Source organism: Schistocerca piceifrons, chromosome 8 (assembly GCF_021461385.2).
Source record: "Schistocerca piceifrons isolate TAMUIC-IGC-003096 chromosome 8, iqSchPice1.1, whole genome shotgun sequence".
In the NCBI taxonomy this organism is placed as follows: Eukaryota; Metazoa; Arthropoda; class Insecta; order Orthoptera; family Acrididae; genus Schistocerca; species Schistocerca piceifrons.
This window is the reverse complement of record NC_060145.1, coordinates 403,235,902-403,263,688: the sequence shown is the minus strand read 5'-3', so window position 1 is coordinate 403,263,688 and position 27,787 is coordinate 403,235,902. Positions and strand designations below refer to the sequence as shown.

Below are 27,787 nucleotides of genomic sequence, written 5' to 3'. Positions count from 1 at the left end.
TACGCAGTTTTGTGTTATGATCCTAGTTAGGTAATAGTGTGTTTTTATATTCTGTCTTTTGCTACTGAAGTTGTCTCACATATTATTACTCGTTATGTGCCAAGCATTGTAAATTTTTGTCATTGTTAGCTGTGTACGATTGTCCTAAGGTAAGGTTATTTGATGGAAGATACTTTTTATTGGTTGTTTGGAGCCCAGTGTTGGGATCTTTATAGGCTACAGAAATATCTTACTTAAGGAAACTGTATCTCTAGTCTGTTGATGTTAAACAAAATAAATTGAGTCCCACATGTACACAGCTCTCAGTCCAAACGCCACTTCATCTAAATCCTAGGCCACACATGTGACTCACTTTTTTCTTCAATAGCATGTGTCAACACAAGTAATCTGGAAGGCAAGCGTTAAAAATTCCAACCACTGTTAAGGAATGGTTCGTCAAGATATAACGCCAGCAAACAGTCCTAGAACTAGAGTGGAAGAACCTTAGGGAAACTAGTCTGAGAACAAGCTAGGCCAAAGACATTCTTCAAAATTAGGCAGAGCACTAAGAGCTTTCGTTAGCTGTGCTAATCTAATGAGCATGACTCTCTTTTTTATTACCAGGGTGTCCATAGTAGTGGAAGTTGTAGAAACGTTAGTCAATGTGCAGTCTGGTCATATACTGAAGCATGTTTCTCGTCCCTGCAGCAAGTCTGATGAACGGGTAGCGAAGAACGAAGATTGGTCTGGGCCACCTGCTGCACCACCACCACCACCACCAGCAGCAGCAGCAGCAGCAGCAGCAGAGGAGGGTGCTGCAAGAGAGATGTCCGTGGACAGCCTGAGCCTTGTCGCTGGTAAGTGGGGCAACTTCTTGTATGCAATTTAGTAGGCGCCGCTACTTCCTGCACACCTGTACCACACCCTGGAAAAGTCACAAACGTTCATGTGAGGCAAGCACTGTACTGTTTAGACCCAATCCTGTGACCTAGCCTTTGCTTCAGTCTGCAGAATTTTGCCAGCGAATGCAAAAATTATGGAAACCGTTTTGAGGAACTTCAGAAGTTTCATCCAAAGTCTATGATCGTATATAGCTATAGGTCTCAGAACTCTAGTTGGCTTCATGGAGCTGTGAAGGTTCAATAGATTCTTACACTTTTCTGTGCCGAATAAGTTTAAATGTGGATGAAACATGTCATTTGACTGTAGCAAACGCTTCTGATGAGGTTTCCTCGATACCTCTGTCTGAGTAAAGAACTTATTCGGCAGATGATAAAATTGTCGCAGATTCTTTTTTTGTGCTCCGGTTTTGACCCAAGCACATAGTGAATTAAATCAGAAACGAGCTTTGGTTAATGCGATAGCAAAAGTATAGTCAACCGCCCCACATTAAGTAGCATATGATTTTTGTGTCAACCTTAATGAAGTTCTGCCACTTCAATCATTAGCAAAACGGTATTCACCATTTTCGCAAAACTACTGTTTTAAGTTCACTTTTTTTTTTCTCCAGGGAGTAATGATTGATCCATGACTAACCTACAGAAATTCATCTTTGCTGAGAGACCTGTGAACTGACTTTGAGCTTTTTAAATGCACTTTTGAAGTTTCTCCTTAGGGCATTTCGCTTCTACATTCGCAACATTGAACACCCATTTCGAAACTGGTTCTTAAGATAAAAATTCATTTCCTGTGAGATGTCTACCTTTTTTTCTTTCTTTATTTATTTCTTCCTTTATTGTATTTTGATTCCCCCCCCCCCCCCCCAGAAGGGGGGCAGGCTGGCAGCAGCATAATACGCCGCTCTGCAGCCTACAGATAAATTTAAAAAACATAATTAGATGATATAACAGTATAAAGAGGTGATAAAATGGTGACTGTTTAAAACTTGTACATGGCAAAAAAGTTGTGAAGAAAAATAAAAAGCAAAGAGGTCAGTGAGGCTGATTAAAAACGCTTAGGAAACAGACAGGCACAATTAAAAAACATGGTGACAGTCTGGTTTCTGTTCGCAACACTTTAAAAAGGGGACGTACAACACTGAACACTCACGGAAAATACTGCACTATAGAGTACAATGGCATATGGTTATGGAGTGGTGGGGGTCGGGGGGGGGGGCAAATAAGGGGGAGGGGGAAGCCAATAGAGGAAGAGGGCACAGAAAAGGGGGGGGGGGGGGCGGAGCAGGGCGGGCGCGACAAAGGAGTTGGGAAGACAGTGATATCTACCATTCCATCAAACTGTAGAATCTTAATGCAGTACTCTTCCACTGCGATATCAACAGTTAGGTCGACAGATAGTTGACAAAGCATATATTTAACAAAATCACTTCCAAACTGACTACAAATTATATTGCCTGAAAATAAATAAATTAATTAATGAAGCACCCAGAAGACTTGGCTGGATGTCAAGTGTGACTTTGTATACCTGTACACCATCGATGGTAAGTAAACGATTAGAGTGGCAGTTCTCTGTGACTGGTAGAATGGCCCACCAGAGTGCCCTAGTGTTAGAAATCTTACAGACATAGCTACATACAGGCATTGTATTAAATCCAATGGCGACATGTGAAAATTTGTGTTGGACCAGAACTCGAATCCGGATGCTCCACTTCTCTATAGCAGTTCCTTTAATCACTTAAGGCACCTGAGCACAACTCCTGCCCTGCCCAAATTCCTACATGCCACACACTACAGATGTAGTGTCCTCTGTCCATTATCACCCATCACATGAGTCGCACAAGTATTCAGACAAGTAAGTGCATCCCCACAGAAGATATTATTTTGAGGTATCTGTTCTTTTGGATATGTTAGAAAGAACAGACACTGTACATACATACTTGCATTACTGTTGTTCATATTTAGTGTTGTTACTAGGCCTGGTAAAATTATAAGAGGCAAAACAGTGTCAACATTAAGTGATGACTGTGAAGGGCACAGAGACTCTGTGAACTGATGTGAAACGGAGTTATAGCGCCTGACAGAGATTCAAAGAGTCCTCATGGCAGGTGTAAGTTTTTGAAACATTCAGATGTGACAGTGGCCCGGTGGTGGACTGCAAGGGAATATGAATGTGAATAAAATGTGTGTGAAATCTTATGGGACTTAACTGCTAAGGTCATCTGTCCCTAAGCTTACACACTACTTAACCTAACTTACCCTAAGGAGAAACACACACACCCATGCCCGAGGGAGGACTCCCACCTCCACCAGGACCAGCCGCACAGTCCATGACTGCAGCGCCTTAGACCGCTCGGCTAATCCTGCATGGCAGGGAATATGAGGGCAGGCATACTCATCATCATGATTCCAATGAAACACTTATGATTACACCACAAGGGAGATTCTCCTTATTGTGCACGAAACATATTGTAACCCTTAGATATCCTTGTCTGCTATCTGAGAACAGTTAATGGACTCCCTCTACATTCTGTGTCATCCTGCAACATTGGTCAGAGACAACCAGCAGCCAGACTAGGGGATTACTATGCCATGTGTGGGCTGGCATTAACACTACAACACAAAAGGCTGCATTTGGAGTATTACTGCATGATTCTTCCAGTGTAGGGAAAAATCGGGTATCACTTCCGGTCATGGCTGGTATTGACCAAGGGAACTCTGACAGCACAATAGTATGTCACTTACATCCTGCATTTTCATATGGTGCCTTCTATGAGACAGTATCATGGCGCCATTTTTCAAGAGGACAACGATCGTCCACATGCAACATGCGTCCCCATCAGCTCTCTGTGTTATGTTTAGTTATTAACTCTGTACCCACTAGAATATATGAGACATCAGCTCGTACGCCATCTCAATCCCAGTGAAACTATCCAAGATATCAAGGACCAGTTACATCAGCTGTGGACTAGCTAGCTTGTGTCAGGACTGGGTCAACAGTTTTATGACACAATTCTGTACTGAACCAATACATGCACCCAGTCCAGTAATCTGGCAACCCCTTAAAATTAACCCACAAGAGGTGCACTCCTTTGTCTAGAGTTGAGATATTTACGGCGAAGTCTTAGGATGCTCTTGCTCGCACTGTTTCATGGTTTACTCTCATCGCAGGCAGCTGGGGTACACTGATTCCATCCCAGAGGGGGGAGAGGGGGTTATGGGGTGGTGGCAGGAAAGTAATCCGGCCATCCCATAAAATTAACCATGACAGTTCTGTACTAAACACTGCCAACCCTGTGCATGATGCAGAACAAAGGCAGTCTCAAAAGAAGAAGAAGTAATTAATGAATAAAAGTGAAAAATTCATATTCATGAAAAGTCAGTTGTCAAAATGAAAAGATGTAAGGATAGAAACGTCTTCTGAAATGTTACTTTCACTGTCAATTGATGCTGCAAGAAGCCAATTGCATTTACACATGCAAATACTTTCATTTCCAAATAAGTTCTTGTTAGTTCCCTTTCTATAAATATTAATCACAGAGGAACTAACACCATTGATAAAATTTACTGTTTTAGATACACTTCCTCCAATGGCCCGAAACAATATTTTTGTCCCTTTTTGCAGATAGGATAAATAGTCATCCTAATTGGACTAACATGGTTGAGAGGTTAGCGAAATAAGAGATTATCAGGAGCAGTCAAGAGTACGATGAGATCCAGAACATGTCATCTGTAATCGAAATAAAATGAAGCATTAAGACACAAACGGATAACATCTTCCTCTATCAGAGGACATCGCTGTAGTGGAGTCCAAGTTGCACTGTTTGACTAAAATAGAGAAATGCCCAGAAAAGGTGGAGGAGACAAAATGAAATTTCATGAGTTGAGAGGATACATGATGCTATTTCAGTGATTAACACACTGAGTCAAAATTACTTCATTTATCAGCAAGATGCTGAACTCCCTCCTGCCTGGATGCATGATCTAAATTGGTTAGAAAGGGTTTCTCCTGAGGTATCCCAACCCACAACGATTGTAATCGAACTTGATATTCTGGATACAGGAATGACAACGTCGTTGATGTTTGAACTGGTCTAAATCATGCACCATCAGAGATAGATCTACGGATCTTGCAGGCCATAGGGGTATCTCAGTTACGCAGACAGGATATATGTCCATGTGTAGATAGGCATTGTGCTGTTAAAAAAATGCAACATGATACTGTCACATGAGAGATAATGCATGATAGTGCAGCATGTCCATGTCAAACCAGTGTGCTATCACAGTTCAGTTAATCTCTACCAGTTATGACCTGAAATGATATCTGATAGCTCCTCTCAATATGAGACCAGGTGCAAACAAATTGTGTCTATCCAAACCAGTGGATGAATGGGACCACTCCCCATGCCGCCACCACACTCGTTGACCATAGTCGTCAGGGTAACGTAGAACAACGCTTTATTGCTGAACTCAGTGCAAAGCCATTCGTGAGCAGTCTGTACTTCCCAGTCATGGCATCACTCCAGATGGATCCATTTGTGTTGTAGTATAAACAGTAGCCTACGCATGTGTGTGTGTGTGTGTGTGTGTGTGTGTGTGTGTGTGTTCAATTTTAAACCAATGTGACATCTTGACACTGCATTATTTGACCATCCAACCCAATGGACGCCCATTGTGAGGCTACCTTCAGTCCAGTCAGGAGCTGGTAATGCTGTCTCTCATGTGTACGCAGCATATCAATGTCATTTACAGTGACCACTCAACATTTGAAGCTGTTCACGTTCCTTATATATCCTACCAGTTCTGGTACAACACCAAACATGAACACCACTAACACAGTTTGGTGGCCATTCTGTCTTAGAGAATTGCTACACAAATTTTTTAGAAATACGTGGATTCCGAATGAGATTTTCACTCTGCAGAGGAGTGTGCGCTAATATGAAACTTCAAGACTTCAAGTCTTCGTCTGGCACACAGTTTTAATCTGTCAGGAAGTTTTAAATGCATGGATTGTGTGAACATAGACGCAGTTACATTGTTATCTGACCATGGTTTCTGGGAGTTTCACTCTTTTTTTATAAGGCAGTGGATATACGACAACTCCACATGTATACTAGGTGAACTATAGTGCAAGGTGCTTATGAAGAGTTGGCACTTCTAAAATTCAAGCAATAACAATTTAAACCACATGTTTACATAAGTAGGAGAGTGGGCTCACTATATTGCAATACAGAGTGTGAGATGACGTTAACCACATCGTATTTGCCTACCAGCGACGGAAATACGGAACATGCATACTACTTCATCAGATTCTGTATGTGGGGTACAGGAGACCTTCCACCATCCCGCCACTTCTGCCTGATACCGATGTCATTGCCTTGAACCTATTATCGAGCATCCTCATTACAGACAATATGGAAATAAGACAGTTATTCCTCAAAAAAAAAATAAACCCACTGTGATGACCTATGCAGTCAGCAACTCTGAAATTAATGTTTTTTTTTGTGTGTGTGTGTGTGTGTGTGTGTGTGTGTGTGTGTGTGTGTGTGTGTGTGTGTGTGAGATAGTGTAGTCGAGGGATGAAAATTCTCTGAACTTATGCTGCAAAGATAGAACTGCTTGTATGGTGTGTTGGATGGCTGTATGACTGTCTTAACCAGCATAAAATAAAATAAAATTTACAGCAATGGATAAAATGCTTACTATCCACTCTCCAAAACACTACAAAATTGCTCCACCACTGCTCAGCATGTAACACAAGAAATAAGCTATTTGCTGTAGATACTCACGCGACATTTGTGTTTTGATCACAATAACATTTTACCTGATGTTTTCTACACTGTAAACTTACAGCTCTCTTGGTGTAAACAGTTGAGATTAAATTTACTGCACAGCTAACTAATCAGTTTTGTAAATTTTATTGTGTTCTTACACCAGTTTATATTTCTTACCTTTGTAAACAAGGGTGCATTTTCATGAAAGTTAATCTTTTTCTTTACAGTGCACTCAGGCATGTCAGATATACAGGAATTTGTTTTGCCCGATGTGGAGCCAGCATTCTGCTCGCTGGAGGTTGAGCATGAGAAGTAGACTGGTTAGTATACAATCAACAATGCTGTGATATTGCGTTCATACACTTGTTTATATTGTTTTAGCTCTGTCAATTTGGGTACATTTTGATAAACTTTATCCCTTTTGTTCGCAGTCTTCTCAAGCATGTTAGCCGGGAGTGTGCCAATTTTGGCCGCAACGAACACCTGTTCTGCACACTCCACAATACGGCTCGCAGGGCCAGCACAACTCAGACCTGTTGGCCGGCAAGAAGCTGGATTTAGTCCAGAGCAGCAAGCATTCCGCTCACCACGCGAAACGCCATTCAGACTAGAGCACAATAAGTAGGATGGTGAGTATATGATCCAGTCTGCTTGATATTTTGTACACACACTTGTTTATATTTTTTACCCCTACCGATATGGGTACATCTTGATAACATGTAACCTTTTTGTTCACAGTCTACGCATTCCTGCTGGACAGAAGAGTGACTATACTGGCCCAGAGCAGCAAGTGTTGTGCTGTCTAAACAAAACACCCTTCAGGACCAAGCACTGGTCTGGGCTGTTGGCCTGAAAGGATCTGACTATAGCGTGGAGCAGCAAGTCTTCTCAAGCATGTTAGCCGGGAGTGTGCCAATTTTGGCCCCAAGGAACACCTGTTCTACACACTCCACAATACGGCCCGCAGGGCCAGCACAACTCGGACCTGTAGGCCGGGAAGAAGCTGGATTTAGTCCAGAGCAGCAAGCATTCTGCTCACCACGCGAAACGCCATTCAGACTAGAGCACAATAAGTAGGATGGTGAGTATCCAGTCTGCTTGATATTTTGTAGACACACTTGTTTATATTTTTTTACCCCTATCGATATGGCTACATCTTGATAACATGTAACCTTTTTGTTCACAGTCTACGCATTCCTGCTGGACAGAAGAGTGACTATACTGGCCCAGAGCAGCAAGTGTTGTGCTGGCTAAACAAAACACCCTTCAGGACCAAGCACTGGTCTGGGCTGTTGGCCTGAAAGGATCTGACTATAGCGTGGAGCAGCAAGTCTTCTCAAGCATGTTGGCCGGGAGTGTGCCAATTTTGGCCCCAAGGAACACCTGTTCTGCACACTCCACAATACGGCCCGCAGGGCCAGCACTACTCAGACCTGTTGGCCGGCAAGAAGCTGGATTTAGTCCAGAGCAGCAAGCATTCCGCTCACCACGCAAAACGCCATTCAGACTAGAGCACAATAAGTAGGATGGTGAGTATATGATCCAGTCTGCTTGATATTTTGAAGACACACTTGTTTATATTCTTTTACCCCTATCGATATGGCTACATCTTGATAACATGTAACCTTTTTGTTCACAGTCTACGCATTCCTGCTGGACAGAAGAGTGACTATACTGGCCCAGAGCAGCAAGTGTTGTGCTGTCTAAACAAAACACCCTTCAGGACCAAGCACTGGTCTGGGCTGTTGGCCTGGAAGGATCTGACTATAGTGTGGAGCAGCAAGTCTTCTCAAGCATGTTAGCCGGGAGTGTGCCAATTTTGGCCCCAAGGAACACCTGTTCTGCACACTCCACAATACGGCCCGCAGGGCCAACACTACTCAGACATGTAGGCCGGCAAGAAGCTGGATTTAGTCCAGAGCAGCAAGCAGTCCGCTCACCACACGAAACGCCATTCAGACTAGAGCACAATAAGTAGGATGGTGAGTATATGATCCAGTCTGCTTGATATTTTGTAGACACACTTGTTTATATTTTTTTACCCCTATCGATATGGCTACATCTTGATAACATGTAACCTTTTTGTTCACAGTCTACGCATTCCTGCTGGACAGAAGAGTGACTATACTGGCCCAGAGCAGCAAGTGTTGTGCTGTCTAAACAAAACACCCTTCAGGACCAAGCACTGGTCTGGGCTGTTGGCCTGAAAGGATCTGACTAGAGTGTGGAGCAGCAAGTCTTCTCAAGCATGTTAGCCGGGAGTGTGCCAATTTTGGCCCCAAGGAACACCTGTTCTGCACACTCCACAATACGGCCCGCAGGGCCAACACTACTCAGACCTGTAGGCCGGCAAGAAGCTGGATTTAGTCCAGAGCAGCAAGCAGTCCGCTCACCACACGAAACGCCATTCAGACTAGAGCACAATAAGTAGGATGGTGAGTATATGATCCAGTCTGCTTGATATTTTGTACACACACTTGTTTATATTTTTTACCCCTATCGATACGGGTGCATCTTGATAACATGTAACCTTTTTGTTCACAGTCTACGCATTCCTGCTGGACAGAAGAGTGACTATACTGGCCCAGAGCAGCAAGTGTTGTGCTGGCTAAACAAAACACCCTTCAGGACCAAGCACTGGTCTGGGCTGTTGGCCTGAAAGGATCTGACTATAGCGTGGAGCAGCAGGTCTTCTCAAGCATGTTGGCCGGGAGTGTGCCAATTTTGGCCCCAAGGAACACCTGTTCTGCACACTCCACAATACGGCCCGCAGGGCCAGCACTACTCAGACCTGTTGGCCGGCAAGAAGCTGGATTTAGTCCAGAGCAGCAAGCATTCCGCTCACCACGCAAAACGCCATTCAGACTAGAGCACAATAAGTAGGATGGTGAGTATATGATCCAGTCTGCTTGATATTTTGTACACACACTTGTTTATATTTTTTACCCCTATCGATATGGGTACATCTTGATAACATGTAACCTTTTTGTTCACAGTCTACGCATTCCTGCTGGACAGAAGAGTGACTATACTGGCCCAGAGCAGCAAGTGTTGTGCTGTCTAAACAAAACACCCTTCAGGACCAAGCACTGGTCTGGGCTGTTGGCCTGAAAGGATCTGACTATAGCGTGGAGCAGCAAGTCTTCTCAAGCATGTTAGCCGGGAGTGTGCCAATTTTGGCCCCAAGGAACACCTGTTCTGCACACTCCACAATACGGTCCGCAGGGCCAGCACAACTCAGACCTGTAGGCCGGGAAGAAGCTGGATTTAGTCCAGAGCAGCAAGCATTCTGCTCACCACGCGAAACGCCATTCAGACTAGAGCACAATAAGTAGGATGGTGAGTATATGATCCAGTCTGCTTGATATTTTGTAGACACACTTGTTTATATTTTTTTACCCCTATCGATATGGCTACATCTTGATAACATGTAACCTTTTTGTTCACAGTCTACGCATTCCTGCTGGACAGAAGAGTGACTATACTGGTCCAGAGCAGCAAGTGTTGTGCTGTCTAAACAAAACACCCTTCAGGACCAAGCACTGGTCTGGGCTGTTGGCCTGAAAAGATCTGACTATAGTGTGGAGCAGCAAGTCTTCTCAAGCATGTTAGCCGGGAGTGTGCCAATTTTTGCCCCAAGGAACACCTGTTCTGCACACTCCACAATACGGCCCGCAGGGCCAACACTACTCAGACCTGTAGGCCGGCAAGAAGCTGGATTTAGTCCAGAGCAGCAAGCATTCTGCTCACCACACGAAACGCCATTCAGACTAGAGCACAATAAGTAGGATGGTGAGTATATGATCCAGTCTGCTTGATATTTTGTACACACACTTGTTTATATTTTTTACCCCTATCGATACGGGTACATCTTGATAACATGTAACCTTTTTGTTCACAGTCTACGCATTCCTGCTGGACAGAAGAGTGACTATACTGGCCCAGAGCAGCAAGTGTTGTGCTGGCTAAACAAAACACCCTTCAGGACCAAGCACTGGTCTGGGCTGTTGGCCTGAAAGGATCTGACTATAGCGTGGAGCAGCAGGTCTTCTCAAGCATGTTGGCCGGGAGTGTGCCAATTTTGGCCCCAAGGAACACCTGTTCTGCACACTCCACAATACGGCCCGCAGGGCCAGCACTACTCAGACCTGTTGGCCGGCAAGAAGCTGGATTTAGTCCAGAGCAGCAAGCATTCCGCTCACCACGCAAAACGCCATTCAGACTAGAGCACAATAAGTAGGATGGTGAGTATATGATCCAGTCTGCTTGATATTTTGTACACACACTTGTTTATATTTTTTACCCCTATCGATATGGGTACATCTTGATAACATGTAACCTTTTTGTTCACAGTCTACGCATTCCTGCTGGACAGAAGAGTGACTATACTGGCCCAGAGCAGCAAGTGTTGTGCTGTCTAAACAAAACACCCTTCAGGACCAAGCACTGGTCTGGGCTGTTGGCCTGAAAGGATCTGACTATAGCGTGGAGCAGCAAGTCTTCTCAAGCATGTTAGCCGGGAGTGTGCCAATTTTGGCCCCAAGGAACACCTGTTCTGCACACTCCACAATACGGCCCGCAGGGCCAGCACTACTCAGACCTGTAGGCCGGCAAGAAGCTGGATTTAGTCCAGAGCAGCAAACATTCCGCTCACCACACGAAATGCCATTCAGACTAGAGCACAATAAGTAGGATGGTGAGTATATGATCCAGTCTGCTTGATATTTTGTACACACACTTGTTTATATTTTTTACCCCTATCGATATGGGTACATCTTGATAACATGTAACCTTTTTGTTCACAGTCTACGCATTCCTGCTGGACAGAAGAGTGACTATACTGGCCCAGAGCAGGAAGTGTTGTGCTGTCTAAACAAAACACCCTTCAGGACCAAACACTGGTCTGGGCTGTTGGCCTGAAAGGATCTGACTATAGCGTGGAGCAGCAAGTCTTCTCAAGCATGTTAGCCGGGAGTGTGCCAATTTTGGCCCCAAGGAACACCTGTTCTGCACACTCCACAATACGGCCCGCAGGGCCAGCACTACTCAGACCTGTAGGCCGGGAAGAAGCTGGATTTAGTCCAGAGCAGCAAGCATTCCGCTCACCACACGAAACGGCATTCAGACTAGAGCACAATAAGTAGGATGGTGAGTATATGATCCAGTCTGCTTGATATTTTGTACACACACTTGTTTATATTTTTTACCCCTATCGATATGGGTACATCTTGATAACATGTAACCTTTTTGTTCACAGTCTACGCATTCCTGCTGGACAGAAGAGTGACTATACTCGCCCAGAGCAGCAAGTGTTGTGCTGTCTATACAAAACACCCTTCAGGACCAAGCACTGGTCTGGGCTGTTGGCATGAATGGATCTGACTATAGCGTGGAGCAGCAAGTCTTCTCAAGCATGTTAGCCGGGAGTGTGCCAATTTTGGCCCCAAGGAACACCTGTTCTGCACACTCCACAATACGGTCCGCAGGGCCAGCACTACTCAGACCTATAGGCCGGGAAGAAGCTGGATTTAGTCCAGAGCAGCAAGCATTCCGCTCACCACACAAAACGCCATTCAGACTAGAGCACAATAAGTAGGATGGTGAGTATATGATCCAGTCTGCTTGATATTTTGTACACACACTTGTTTATATTTTTTACCCCTATCGATACGGGTACATCTTGATAACATGTAACCTTTTTGTTCACAGTCTACGCATTCCTGCTGGACAGAAGAGTGACTATACTGGCCCAGAGCAGCAAGTGTTGTGCTGTCTAAACAAAACACCCTTCAGGACCAAGCACTGGTCTGGGCTGTTGGCCTGAAAGGATCTGACTATAGCGTGGAGCAGCAAGTCTTCTCAAGCATGTTAGCCGGGAGTGTGCCAATTTTGGCCCCAAGGAACACCTGTTCTGCACACTCCACAATACGGCCCGCAGGGCCAGCACTACTCAGATCTGTAGGCCGGGAAGAAGCTGGATTTAGTCCAGAGCAGCAAGCATTCCGCTCACCACGCAAAACGCCATTCAGACTAGAGCACAATAAGTAGGATGGTGAGTATATGATCCAGTCTGCTTGATATTTTGTACACACACTTGTTTATATTTTTTACCCCTATCGATATGGGTACATCTTGATAACATGTAACCTTTTTGTTCACAGTCTACGCATTCCTGCTGGACAGAAGAGTGACTATACTGGCCCAGAGCAGCAAGTGTTGTGCTGGCTAAACAAAACACCCTTCAATACCAAGCACTGGTCTGGGCTGTTGGCCTGAAAGGATCTGACTATAGCGTGGAGCAGCAAGTCTTCTCAAGCATGTTAGCCGGGAGTGTGCCAATTTTGGCCCCAAGGAACACCTGTTCTGCACACTCCACAATACGGCCCGCAGGGCCAGCACTACTCAGACCTGTAGGCCGGGAAGAAGCTGGATTTAGTCCAGAGCAGCAAGCATTCTGCTCACCACACGAAACGCCATTCAGACTAGAGCACAATAAGTAGGATGGTGAGTATATAATCCAGTCTGCTTGATATTCTGTACACACACTTGTTTATATTTTTTACCCCTATCAATACGGGTACATCTTGATAACATGTAACCTTTTTGTTCACAGTCTACGCATTCCTGCTGGACAGAAGAGTGACTATACTGGCCCAGAGCAGCAAGTGTTGTGCTGTCTAAACAAAACACCCTTCAGGACCAAGCACTGGTCTGGGCTGTTGGCCTGAAAGGATCTGACTATAGCGTGGAGCAGCAAGTCTTCTCAAACATGTTAGCCGGGAGTGTGCCAATTTTGGCCCCAAGGAACACCTGTTCAGCACACTCCACAATACGGCCCGCAGGGCCAGCACTACTCAGACCTATAGGCCGGGAAGAAGCTGGATTTAGTCCAGAGCAGCAAGCATTCTGCTCACCACGCGAAACGCCATTCAGACTAGAGCACAATAAGTAGGATGGTGGGTATATGATCCAGTCTGCTTGATATTTTGTACACACACTTGTTTATATTTTTTACCCCTATCGATATGGGTACATCTTGATAACATGTTACCTATTTGTTCACAGTCTACGCATTCCTGCTGGACAGAAGAGTGACTATACTGGCCCAGAGCAGCAAGTGTTGTGCTGTCTAAACAAAACACCCTTCAGGACCAAGCACTGGTCTGGGCTGTTGGCCTGAAAGGATCTGACTATAGCGTGGAGCAGCAAGTCTTCTCAAGCATGTTAGCCGGAAGTGTGCCAATTTTGGCCCCAAGGAACACCTGTTCTGCACACTCCACAATACGGCCCGCAGGGCCAGCACTACTCAGACCTGTAGGCCGGGAAGAAGCTGGATTTAGTCCAGAGCAGCAAGCATTCCGCTCACCACACGAAACGCCATTCAGACTAGAGCAAAATAAGTAGGATGGTGAGTATATGATTCAGTCTGCTTAATATTTTGTACACACACTTGATTATATTTTTTACCCCTATCGATATGGGTACATCTTGATAACATGTAACCTTTTTGTTCACAGTCTACGCATTCCTGCTGGACAGAAGAGTGACTATACTGGCCCAGAGCAGCAAGTGTTGTGCTGTCTAAACAAAACACCCTTCAGGACCAAGCACTGGTCTGGGCTGTTGGCCTGAAAGGATCTGACTATAGCGTGGAGCAGCAATAATTCTGCTCGCCATGCAAAACGGCCTTCGAAATTGACCAAAGGAGCTAAAATGGTGAGTATACAATCCAGTGTCCTGTGATAATGTCTTCTTACACTGGTTTATATTTTTCACATTGATCAACTGGGGTTTATTTTATTGAAACATAGTTTTGTTGTTCACAGTTACTCAGGCCTGTTTGCTGGCAGTGTGCTGATTTTGGCCCAAAGCAGAAACTGTTCTGAACACTTGACAAAACGGCATTCAGAGCCAACCACTACTCAGATCTATTGTCCGTGAAGAAGCTGATTTCAGCCCACTGCAGGAAGCATTCTTGTCACCAGGCAAGATTGTGTTCAGACAACAGGAAGTAGGATGGTGAGTACATGATCCAGTCTGCTTGATATTTTGTTCACACACTTGTTTATATTTTTTACCTCTAACTACGTGGGTACATTTTGATAAAAAGTAACCGTTTTTGTTCACAGTCTACTCAAGCCTGCTGGCTGGAGGGCGACTATATTGGTCCAGGGCAGCAGGTATTCTGCTCGCTAACAAAACAGCCTTCATGGCCAAGTACTACTCAGGCCTGGTGACTAGAAAGGAGCTGAATTTGGCGCAGAGTAGCAACCATTCTGCTCACTAGATAAAACAGTCTTCAAACTCGAGTGCAAGAGATGGGACTGTGAGTACATGTTTCAGTCCGTTGTGATACTGTGTTCTTATATTCTTCTGCAATTTTACCATGATCTATAAATATACACTTTTATGAAATGTAACCAGTTTCTTCACTGTCTAATCAGGCCTACTTGGCGGCGAGGAGCATTTTGGTCCAAAACAGCAACTACCCTTCTAGCTAGACAAATTGGTCTTCGGTGTCTACTACTACTCAGAAATGTTGGCCGGGAAGGAGCTAATTTTACCTTGCAGAAATCAGCATTCCGCACACCATGCAGAATGGCCTTCAGCCTCGAGAACAAGGAGAATGGTGAGTATATGTTCCAATCTACTACGATTTTGCGATCTTACACTTGGTGATTTATTTACCTTCATCGACAACAGTGCAGTTTGATGAAACTTAATGCTTTCATTCACAGTGTACTTAGACGTGTTGGGTGGGAAAGACTTTTTGTTGACTCCAGAGCACACACAGATTAGTGTCAACGTCTTCCCAACTACGTTGGACTATTCTTATTTCCTCCCATATCACCATTCTACATGCGATCACACATCTTAGTAAGCACCTGTAGACCATTCCGTTATTTGTTTCTCATTGCTTAACTTTTCAGTTCGGGCTAAACCTACAGAGTTGCTCATTCACAAATTTGGTCCGTTTTTCACCACAGTTAGCAATGTTACAGATAGAAATATTTCATTACAACCTTTTCTCTCTCAGATTGTCACTTTGTGAAAGCCACACTAATAGACACAAACCATTATTTACCGGTAACTTCCGACTGTTGTTTGTGTTAGCTACCTGTGTTCTACTGATCAACAACATTCATTGAAATTTCAACTTAAACTGTAACAAAGTTGACCTTCTCTCGGTTATTTTGTGAACATAGTTTATCAATTTGATGTTAATACAAATAAATACATTGGACTGCACTGAGAGAAAGAACCAAGGCAATACACAGCACGGTAACGTATTTCGGAACAACTTGCATGTGACGGTAACCGACGATCTAACAGGAGTGCAGGATTTCATTGTCGTAGAACTACGTTGAGTGACTGCGAGCCTTAAGTTGGGAGAGAAACTTATGTGGATACAAAACAATCCCATTGTGTCATATTTATTTACTCGTAGATAACCTTAAAATCCCTTTGATGTTGTGCCATGTAGCTCTTAGGAAAGTTTTGGACTCTGCCTTCACACGATTTCTTCAGAACAAAAATCACACCAACAACCTAGACTCAACCACACGGCCATCTTCGACATCTTGTTACAACAATGAGCCAGTATACCAATGAAGCCCTCAACCCACTGACCGACAGTTGGTTGAGTCATGATGTATGACCTCCCATATGCTTTGTTCACTTAAACTACCTCCATCTAAGTCTGTAGATATTGCCACCAGGAAAAATAAATATTGAAACGGCAACTAAAAAGATTGCCTATGTGATTGAATCTATTTAGTCTTATTTAATATGAAATGGGCAAATAGAAAGCATATGATGTAACCATGGCGGATTATAGTCCGAAGTAGGTCCGACATCAGCCAGGTCCCAAGGCGTTTTCTTCCATTCAATGGCCTGTCTGTCTTACTTAGTACTTTTGAGGCTGCTGTGACATCAGGCAAGCCACTTTATCAATTATTTGTCTATCAAAACTGCAGTGTCCCATATTGGTTTCTCCAGTGGATACTCTTTAGCAGCACTCCCTGAAAAATTTTCACTTCATTTTTATTGTCTTAAAATGCGTTTTTCGGAAGTAGTATTTTTTTTCCTTTGTCGTCCATTCCTTGGACTCGTCCGTTCGCTGATTTCCAAGGGATATCTGCCCTCAAAAATTCAGTCTTACGAATTGTTTGTGCCTTAGCGAAACCTTGTGTCAGCTCTCCGAAACTTTCTGCAACTATGCTCTCCTGCCTGCCCTAATGACATGGTGCCCTTGTCCCCCCTTCCCCCTCCCTTTCCTCCCTATGCAACAATGGTACCTTCTTCCTTTCAGGTGGTCCTACAAATTCTAATTTCAGTGCTTAGTTGAAACTGATATATCTTGAGATCTAACACTCAAATCACAAAGCATGTTTTCACAAGGCCCTCTCTAATCAAATTGTATGTACATCATCCTGTGATTGCATATACTAATCACTCTCCTTCATTATTTTAATTTATCTACAGATTAGCTATGAGTGTGCTGAGCATGCAAGAATCTACCTCTGCCATGTCTCAACCTTCTCATATTGTTTTTGAAACATTCATGAGCACTGAATATCGGTACATGATAAACTTCACTTTCCTTTATTTCTACGACATGTAGGTATATTTCATTTTCTCACATTTTCTCCTGCCCCCAACTGGTCACAGCATTCAATTCTGGCCTTTTCATGTCCTTTGCAAGTCTTACCAGTTTTTAGAACTCCCCCCCCACCCCCACCCCCAACTTTTAACACTATATATTTTAAAGAAAACATGCACTGATAGGTACATCATTTTATTTGTCATGAGGATACATATATAAAATTTTTAAGTTAATTCTAATACAACAAGTTTCAGTAAGAGTATCTCTTTATGCTATGTATGTAGTGTTATCACAGTTACTTTGTCGTACCACTTAACACTTCACATCTAACTTCACCGCACAGTTTCACATGCTAGTGCTGGTGTGTTAACCTATAAGATATGAGGTAAGTGATTATGATCCTCCACCTTGAAATCTAACCTTAGGCATGGGACAAAAGAGAGTATTGCTGTCCACCATGTCTCCCATGACACCTTCTTCCTCATCAACACCATGGTCCACTCCAATCCCTACTCCAGAGCCATCTTTCTCTAATGTGAGATAGGTTCATAAATCTCAGAATATAAGCCTCACAATGACACCTGAAGGCCACCATTTTCCACACCATGTAACAAAGTTTGTAATCTAACTACACACAGATTAATTTGTTACACTACTTTTTCCAAATATTTTCAGAATAATTTTAGTCATGACTTCAGTGATGGAAGCTTACCATTATTACTCATAATGATTTACTCTGTCCAAGGAATACCACTCATGACTCCATAGACTTTTCCCTGTCCATTATTGTACTTTTTTGGTTTTCGTACACTGAAAATCATACTTTCTTGATTGCATTTGCTACATTTACTAAATCATTGTATCTTTTTATATTTATACTTCTAAGTCCACCTTTTCTGGTGCTCCACACTGCCCAGTCTCTTATTTCCTTAGCCAATTACATAAAATATACAGATCACACACCTGTTTGTGACACAAATCACTAGTCTTCTTAACATCAGATTCTTGCCCTCGTGTATATTACACATTCCGCACTGTTACCTTAGTTCCAAGTTACAGTTCTATTATATTTATTCCTCTTGTAACCTATTTAACTTAAAACATAAAGACACTTTTCATACTTGTATATCACAGAGCGTTACTTCCAATATCATGGTTTACCCAGAATTTTGTCTTGTTTTCAATTCATGTCCCCCTTGTTATTTTCTCTGTATTTCAAAACTCTATTCACACTGTTCTACTTTCAGGATTTTACGTTTATCATGATATCTTCATGACATCCTGTATCCAACCATTGACTTACTTCACATATTCTCTTGCATTTCAGTAACTTCCTCACTTCTCAGTTGTCTATATGTACATACTGAAGACTACCAGCAATAGATTAAACAAAAGGGGAAGAGAATAGAACAAGGAAAGAATGCATTGTTCTACCCAGCTCAAGTACGCACAGTCGCCTCGCTGTGAAGTTTCCCATAGAGCAGCAACCCTCATACCCTTTTTAATGTGCCTCATCTACCATCCCTTCGTCAACTTTCCACGCATCTGTTTCTGGTCCTCCTTCCAGAGGATAACTCTTACATCCTTTTTCTGCTTCCCTTTGAACTCTAAAACGGTATAAACTTATATTTCATACTTCTTTTTCATTAGAACCTTTGGTCTTACTTGGAAGTTCAAAATTTCCCAGAAATGGCTCCTTTTGCTACAAAAATTGTGTTACTACTGCCTTTTCCTAACTAGACTCTGCGTGAACAGGCACCATGAAGTTCTAGCGGTACCGACTGGGCGCCATGTCATCCTCAGCCCACAGGCGTCACTGAATGCGGATGTGGAGGGGCATGTGGTCAGCACATCACACCACTGACCGTTAGTCAGTTTACATGACTGGAGCTGCCACTTCTCCATCAAGTAGCTCCTCAGTTTACCTCACAAGGGCTGAGTACACCCCACTTAACAACAGTGCTCGGCAGACCGAATGGTCACCCATTCAAGTCATAGCCCTGTCTGACAGCGTTTAACTTCGCTGATCTGATGACTGCCTTTTACTGCATGCTGAGGTTTTGTTAGAAAACGAATATTTGCATACTTGGAAATACACATGGTTTATTAGGTACTGGTTCAACACAAAGCACATACAACAACAACAACAACATACAGAGAAACCACACACAGGTGCGTATTACCAACCACTGAACATGAAATACTGACTTTAGTTATTTAGCTATTAAAGAACACCAAAGATGTGAAACACATTAACGCTCTTCCTTATTTAATAACTTGCGAAGTCTACTCTTATTACATAAATACTGGTATCTAATGTAAAACCGTGGCTTTTTTAGTATATCAGCAAGTTGTTATACAGTGTCTACTTTTGCAACTGTGAATTCATAAGCGTCGACTAGTTCACGGACAAAGAAATGCCTTATATGAATATGCTTCATTCTTCAGTGAAACTCAGGATTCTGGGCAAGCCAGATAGCAGTTTTGTTGTCAGCCTGCAGAACTGTTGTTGCCTCCAATTGGTCCATTTCTGTCAGAAGCTTCTTGATCCAGACAATTTCCCAACCAGCTTCACTGGCAGTCACAACCTCAGCTTCAGTTGTGGCTATGGCAACAGAAGATTGCCTTTGACTAATCCAGGAAATAGGTGCCCCAAAGTACAGACAAAGGACACCATATGTTGAGAGCCCAGAGCCAAGATCACCTCCAATGTGGTCAGCATCACTAGAACACTCTAAAACCTGCTTCTTAGAATTGTTTTTATATAAAAGTCCATAATTTGTTGTGTCTCTCAAGTATCGTAAGATTCGTTTAGCTTTCACTACATCACAATCTGTTGATTTCATGATACAACACTTTCTTCTGTATCATTGTCAATTATAATGGGTGTAGTTACAGCCTTGCAGTTCTTCATGTTGAAACGCTCTGGTATTTTCCTGTGTAATGAGTCTGACTTACACATACAGTTCCACATTCTTGTTGGTCAATTTCCAGACCTAAGAATGTCAGGACATCTCCCACACATCAGAAACATCAGTGCTCCAACAGCTTGGCTGTATGGAAATTCAGAGTTACGAGGACTTTCTTCTGTATCATTGTCAATTATAATGGGTGTAGTTACAGCCTTGCAGTTCTTCATGTTGAAACACTCTGGTATTTTCCTGTGTAATGAGTCTGACTTACACATACAGTTCCACATTCTTGTTGGTCAATTTCCAGACCTAAGAAAAATGATGCAGGCACTGAAGTAATTTTAAACTCTTCTCTTAAATCACTGACAATGTCTTCAAGTTCCTGTCCACTGTGAGCTGCAATCAGACCGTCATCAACATAAAGCCCAAGGAATATTTTCTTACAGCCTTACTGTCTCACGAAAAGACAAGGATCAGCTTCACTCCTCAGAAAGCCCAATTTAGTGAGATGATTACTGAACTTCTCATTCCAGCAATGCGGAGCCTGTTTCAGTCCATATAGACTTTTCTTCAAGTGACATGCTCTCCCAGACCCATCATCACATCCTTGAGGTTGTTGCATATAAATGGTTTCTTTTAAATCATCATAAAGAAAAGCAGTTGAAACATCAATTTGTAAAAGTTTCATGCTCTCACTTGCAGCAACACTTAGTAGTGCTCGAATGGTAGACACTCTAGCCACAGGACTGAAAGTCTGGCCATAGTCAACTCCTTTCTGCTGTGAATTACCCTTAATCACCAATCTTGCCTTGAATTTATTGACTGAGCCATCAGCATTTGTTTTGACTTTATACACCCATCTATTAGGAATGGACCTCTTTGCATATGGTAGGTCAACCACAACCCACGTTCTATTTTCTTGAAGAGCTTTTATTTCAGAATCCATAGCTTCCTTCTAGAAATCGTGATGAACAGACTTCATGGCATCGCTGTCTGTTTCTGGTTCTTGGAAAGATAGTGAGAGGTACATTACATAATCATTAAATTTTTGTGGAGGTCTGAGGGTTAACCAATCACGCAGACATGGTAAAGCTTCTCCACTTGTGGCTTCCTGATCTTCCTCCTGAGGGTCTTCATCTACATCTGAGGAACTGCCATCCTCTTCACTTTCACTATCAATACCATTGGTCTTCAGTCTGAGGTGCTGGATCCTGATGATTGAAAACATTCACTGGAAGAGTTGAACTTTTCTCATTCTTCAGTGGCCTCTCCTCAAAGATGACATCTCATGACCTAATGAGTTTGCACACCTCTCCACAATAAATTATGTAACCCTCATTGTGATCATATCCAATGAAGACACCTTTCAGTGCTTTTCGGTCCACGTTCCTCCTCTGTTGTTTTGGAATATGAGCATAGCAAGTGGAGCCTATCACCTGCGGATGTTTCAGTCTTGGCTTCTTTCCATACCACAATTCATATGGAGCTGTTCCTGGAATACTGGAAGGCCCTGTTCAGATAGAATGTAGGTTGTGGTGTTCACCATCTCTGCCCAAAGTTCCTGTGGAATGTTTGAATGTGCATGCATTATGGCTCTGGCAGTTTCCACAACTGTGCAGTTCTCTCTTTCACTGCACCCATTTTGTTCTGGAGTGTAAGGCATTGTGAGGCGTTGAATTACACCCTCTTTGTGAAGAATCTCTTTTGCTTGTTTGTTGTCAAATTCTTTCCCATGACCACTCAGAAGTTCCTTGGTGGTATGCCCAGCAGCTTTTGCTTCAGCTATGAACTGCCTTAACTTTTCTGCAACTCCAGACTTTTCTTGTATGAAATGTGTTGCCCTAAACTTTGTATAATCATCTTCGAAAAGAATAAAATACCGGTGCCCTGACACAGAAGGTACTTGAAACGGAACACATACATCAGCGTGAATAAGCTCATCTGGTTCTGCTGTCCTCTTTCTGTTGCCAAATGGTAAACGTTGAGCCTTGCCATAAATACAGCCTTCACAAAGTTCACTGTCCATTTCCACCTCAATATTTAATTCGCTACAAAGTACAGACTTCACATCGCGCTTGTATAGTTTCCGAATCTTTCGTGATAAAGCTGCAGCGTATTGTCTCTGCTAGTGGTGTTAACTTCGCTGAGGGAGCTAGGTTTCACATTTCTTACAGCAAGTTTAAAAAGGCCTACAAAGCGATCACTGTCACCTACCAATCTAGTGACATTATCAATCTTAAGATGACAAATTTCTGCACTTGATGTGAATATACTTTCTGGACGTTTATCCTGTGCTGCAAGAACAGAGAATAAATTCTTGTGAATCTGAGGTACATACCATACATCTGTTAAGGTAATTCTGTTCCAGTTTCCTCCAACTGCTGCTTCATTGTCTATTGAACCTTTTCCAATAGCTTCAATAATGTCACCATTAGCTATAGTAACTGAGAGTTTTGTTAGAAAAGGCTGAAATGTTTTGAAACAATTCCTATCATATGTAATATGACTTGTTGCACCATTGTCTATATACCAGTCCTCATTTCTACATTCAGAGTTCATCACAGAAGATGTCACAGAAAGAAGTAGCATATTTGTATCTGTGGTAGCTGGTTTTGGAGATTTGCCATCCACTGCCAGCTTTCAGCACACTTTAATTATATGGTTGGGCTTGTTGCAGTAATTACATATTAATTTCTTTTTCTCCATTGGATTTACTTGCTGAAATGACAGACTTAATGAGTCTGTAGTGAGGGCTTCTTGTTTACTAAAGACATCTTCATTTGTCCTCAGAGCTTTCTCATATGCACACAATTGATTTGTTAAATTATCAATTGTTATGTCATCTCTAGACGTTCCGGTTAGCGTCCAACTAGATTTAAACGATAAATAGTCTCCTGGTAGAGTACCTAATATTTTACAAATAAAAAACAAATCAGGCATTTTTGAATTATTTACGATATCTTTAGTAATTTCCTGTTTCATTTCACTTCACAAATTTTTCAGTTTGGAAGTATGTGTCGGCAATATCGTCTTCAGGAGCCTTTTTGTAACTAAAGAACTGCAGACAAAGGTTGTAAACTTTGTCTTCAGAGACACCATCAAATATTTTGTGTAATTCTGTCCACACTTCACTCGCAGTATTTAGGCGCATTATTTTCTGCAAAGTTTTTTCCGACATATATGCAGTCAAAACAGGAATTCCTCGTAGACAAATACTTATTATGTATTTGCAAGTGTTGCAATTTGTTTTGCCTTCCGCAACTCCGATGTTGATAATTCTTGTTGAATCCTTCGATGGTTGCGTGGAATTAACAACTTCAAAATCGTCTTCTTGTAGATAACTTTAAAAACCTTTTGCACAGAGCTACGTCATTATTTTCGTACAAGTGTCCTTTTAACACGCACCTGGGCCCATAACCCGCTGGGATTTTGTTAGAAAACGAATATTTGCGTATTTGGAAATACAGATGGTTTATTAGGTACCGGTTCAACACAAAGCATGTACAACATAAACAACAACTATACATATACAGAAAAACCACACGCAGGTGCGTATTACTACTGCTACTGAAAATAAAATACCGTCTTTCGTTATTTAGTTGTTAAAGAGCGCCAAATACGTTAACACTGTACGTACATTATTATAAAACACCACTCGACAATTGCATCACAACAACTCATATTAAAAAAATCGATACTTGTGATCATGTTAACACTGAGTTTCTGAATTCTCTAACTTGTGTAATTCTGTGACCACAACTTTGAAATGCAAGAGTAGTTTGATTTCATGTTGGACTGTTTTTGGACACCATTCCTGTAGCAACAAAAATTTAACGTTGCAGATCAGCAGTAGTACTGTGTCCATTTTGCTGGGTGAAGACACTGAAATGTGTGAACAGCAGTCAACCGATACCTCACTTTCTAAGCCACCTACTGCTCCTTTTGCAATCGGATTGACATCAGCTGAAACGGGCATCAGCTCTCTTCCACAAAACAACTCCTTTATTTTGGCTTTTTTTTTTACCAAACTCGGTCACAGGCATCCAATTTCTGTTTTTGCTCTTCCTATGCACCAATCAGCCCGGGAGTCTAAAACACACTGCATGAGTGCTGTCCAACCTTGATGGCAGTTCATATTTGGAATCTCCATCAAATACGAATTTTTAAATCATATTAGTTTCGTCCAGAGGCACTCTTGCGTTTTATAATGAACAAGCTTGTTTGAATTCTCTCGCTTGCAGTCCAGAAGTGCTTGCTTCTTTGCAGTCTTCTATATACTGTTCTGGAGCAAAAAGTCCCCACACTCCCTACATCAACGAATTTTTATTTCTTATTGTTCCTGTTCCAGTCAGTTGCTTTTTATCAAACTGTCACACTATCCCAATAGTACCAACAGCGTTTAATTCGTCAGATATGTCATAATAATAACTGTCGTTGCGTCAGGTGACTCTTCACACACACTCAGTGGTGCAGGAATGTCTCCCCCACTCATTAGTTTCTCCATTCTTACAAAGTTCAATAGAACTTCCCATCAGCTGCCCAACCAAGCTATTCAGCAATATTGTTCCCCCACTGAGTGCACCTCCTCGCCACCGAGGTCACCTGTGGCAGCTGCTATGCACACTTTATTTATGTTCCTCACTATTACTTGCCAGTTTTCTACTTAAAACTGGTCATCAGAATGATTGCTATTCTGTTGCCTGTTGTGCACATCATCATAAGTGGCACCAGTCTTCCACCTTCCCGCAGCTGCTGTGTTATATTTTGCACTATAATGTAACGGCCATGAGAATATTAGACTCTTTCGAGAGAACGTTCATAATTCTCGTAATTGTCATGGAGTGGTGCTACAAGTTCTCACCAAACACAGAATGGTAACAAAAGTCTTATACCCACAGCAACAACTGCACAGCCACCTCCCCATCAGTACTTACAGAATGCCTCCATTGTTCCCTGACCAGATTGGTACTAGTCTTCGGTCCAGAAATCTATGAGCAGTTCTTGCTGAATTGCTGTAGACCAATATTCTTTCAAAAATTGGACCTTGAGAACTTGTAAATGATTACAGTACTTAGTTACATCATTCACCTGTCTAAAGACATCATCTTTGAATTGCTCTGCTGTAAAAGAAACAGACAGCAAATGAGTTGTAGAAAAGGTAGTAAGAGCAACTTGACTTTCCGCGAGTTGTATCCAAGGCTATATCCTCAAAGTCCTATGTGGATGGGCTTAACAGCAGCTGGTTCCATGGCTAAATAAAAATGAGGACAGCAACCAGGCAACAGTCGGTTACTGCTTCACAGTGGGCTAATAGCAACTTGTCCAGAAACACATGGAAGTATGACTTCTTGACGTGGCTGGAAGTACGAGAAGATTGTACTGAAAGATGTTGGGCGATTAGCCAGTTTCATCCATAGCTAGTTTCACATCCTTGGATGTCATGGTGCAACTTAATGGTATAAACAGTAACAAACTTTATGAGCACATTGAAACAAACAAAAATTAACAAAATATAGGCACTAGTAACTTCACTAGTAAAAAATTTGTCAAAGTATCATTGACCACAAAGCCACATGACAAGATTAAAATGTGAGGATGTCCCTAATATAACTATAAAACCTAGAAACTGTAGCTTATACGTTTGAAATCCGTGGTAACAGCTAAAGAGGCGAAACTTCTGAAATACAATAATTGTTTCCAGTTTAATATTTGTTTCAAGCTTGGAAACTGACTCCTTTTGATGAACTGTTCCTTGTGATATGCACTTCCCTCTACTCTTTATGTGTAAGGTCTATGTGTTTTGGCATACAACTTGAAATTTGACATTTCTCTCGTGTGGCATAGACACCAGCACTTAAATCAGCATCTTTGTTGTCCACAGGTGTGCTCGGTTGTCTTGGACAGGCCTAATGTCCCCTGTGACAGGTCAGCCAGCGGCGACAAAGTCATTATTATCGGGGTGCACACCCACCTTCCAGGCAACGGGGACAGCTCAACACCGACGATGTTTCCTTTTTCTATTGTGGTGGGCATCTGACTACTGTAAGCGAAGCCAACACACTAGCAGCACCATGTGCCGTCGTCATGGATGCTGACAAGACACCACCTATTGGCTGGAGACGCTGTGGTACTGCTGCTATCACAACAGAAGTGTTATGACATTGTGAGGCTAACATCAGTACAGTCAGAAATGTTTGCCTGGCGTTTAAAACTGATTTTTGTTTACAATAAACAAATTATTTTAGCAACATGAGAATACTCATTGAGTGTAACTATTGTTACCTTTATACTAGAGCGTTAGTTACACAACGGTACATGCATAGGCCTATTCACTTTCATTCAGCATCTTGTTCCATCAGAAATGTAACAGCATTGTTGAATGCATTCACTGCCAACCACTTAGCCTATCTGTAGCAATTGTATGTTATGCATCACCAACCTTGCAATTTCTTCATGGCACAACTCTCAATACAGATCAAGTTTCCAGAGCTTCATGTTTCCGAAGCCATCTTCAGAGTATAAGAGACCCAGATCAAGAGATAATGCCTGAGAAAAGAAACTTATAATAGAGAAGAGTTTATCTGTGGTTGTCACAGACACAGCTACAAACTAATAATCCTGACTTTTTTCCCATGGAAATCTTAACTCTTAAACATCCCTCATGACATACTCTGCCTGAGAAATGGGCACGCCAATTTAGTTACTGCACTGTGTTCATTCGTTTCGTCACATATATTTCACGTGGTAAGTCATAATAAAAAGGAAATAATTTCATGCTTGGCAGAGCGAGTGCACCAGCATACATCATTGGTTCAGGAAATGACGTGTTGCAGTCACCTGAGTGGACATTGGTCCCTATCAGCCGACTTCCATGATTGGTGGCCGGAGTCTGGTGTGACAAACTAAACTCTAGAGCACAGTGTTTTGAGCTGGACCACAGCCAACAGCTCTTTCACACAACATTTTTGGATCTTTTTCTATTACTGAAAGTCAGAAAGTGAAATACATTATTTTTACTCTTCCATTGCAGCAAACTGATACTTTTAGCTTACAGGGGAATGTAAATTCATGTCAAGTATTGCGCATCACATAGTAAATATCGACTCCTGTACCAAAACACTATTTCTGGGAAGCTGTATCTTCCCCCATGTGGCGAGAGGTAGCCTAGTAATTGTTAATACATTCAGGAACATTGTCGAACATGATTGTTTTCGTGGTGCAGGTGTTAATGGTAGGCAAAGGCATAATGTTACTTGATCGAACTGACCTCCGCACCCACCTGTCATCGTTATTGCGACACTGTACTTGTTTCCCTCGTTTGTCTTTCCGGAGCTGCATTCGGCACTGGCTTCAGTTTCATTCGTATGTATTATTTCACAACTCAACATCCCTCTTCAAGACATTCTAATCGCACAGAGATGAACGAGGCATCGTTAGAAAATTTTTAATTGTTTCTCATACTGCATACCGAGTTTGCGCTAAAAACTTACTGTTTGTCGAAAATTTTGAACTATCATAGGGAAAAGGGCATCATGGATGCCCGGCATCATACCTGTATTTTGTGAAGCTAACCTCTTACTCACGAACAAGAGACTCACTTTTCATATTATCCTATTACAA

General features: G+C 42.4%; 1 long non-coding RNA gene across 2 annotated transcripts; it reads right to left on the bottom strand.

The window, feature by feature from the left end:
- Nucleotides 1-300: 300 nt before the first annotated feature.
- Nucleotides 301-27,785, bottom strand: LOC124711203. 2 transcript variants are annotated; one of them, XR_007005441.1, is made up of 3 exons: nt 27,720-27,785; nt 26,607-26,713; nt 301-904 (listed from the first exon to the last, which is right to left on the bottom strand). It is a non-coding gene; the product is annotated as an uncharacterized LOC124711203 (long non-coding RNA). The 2 variants fall into 2 exon arrangements; XR_007005440.1 differs by lacking the exon at nt 27,720-27,785 and adding an exon at nt 27,447-27,614.
- Nucleotides 27,786-27,787: the final 2 nt, after the last annotated feature.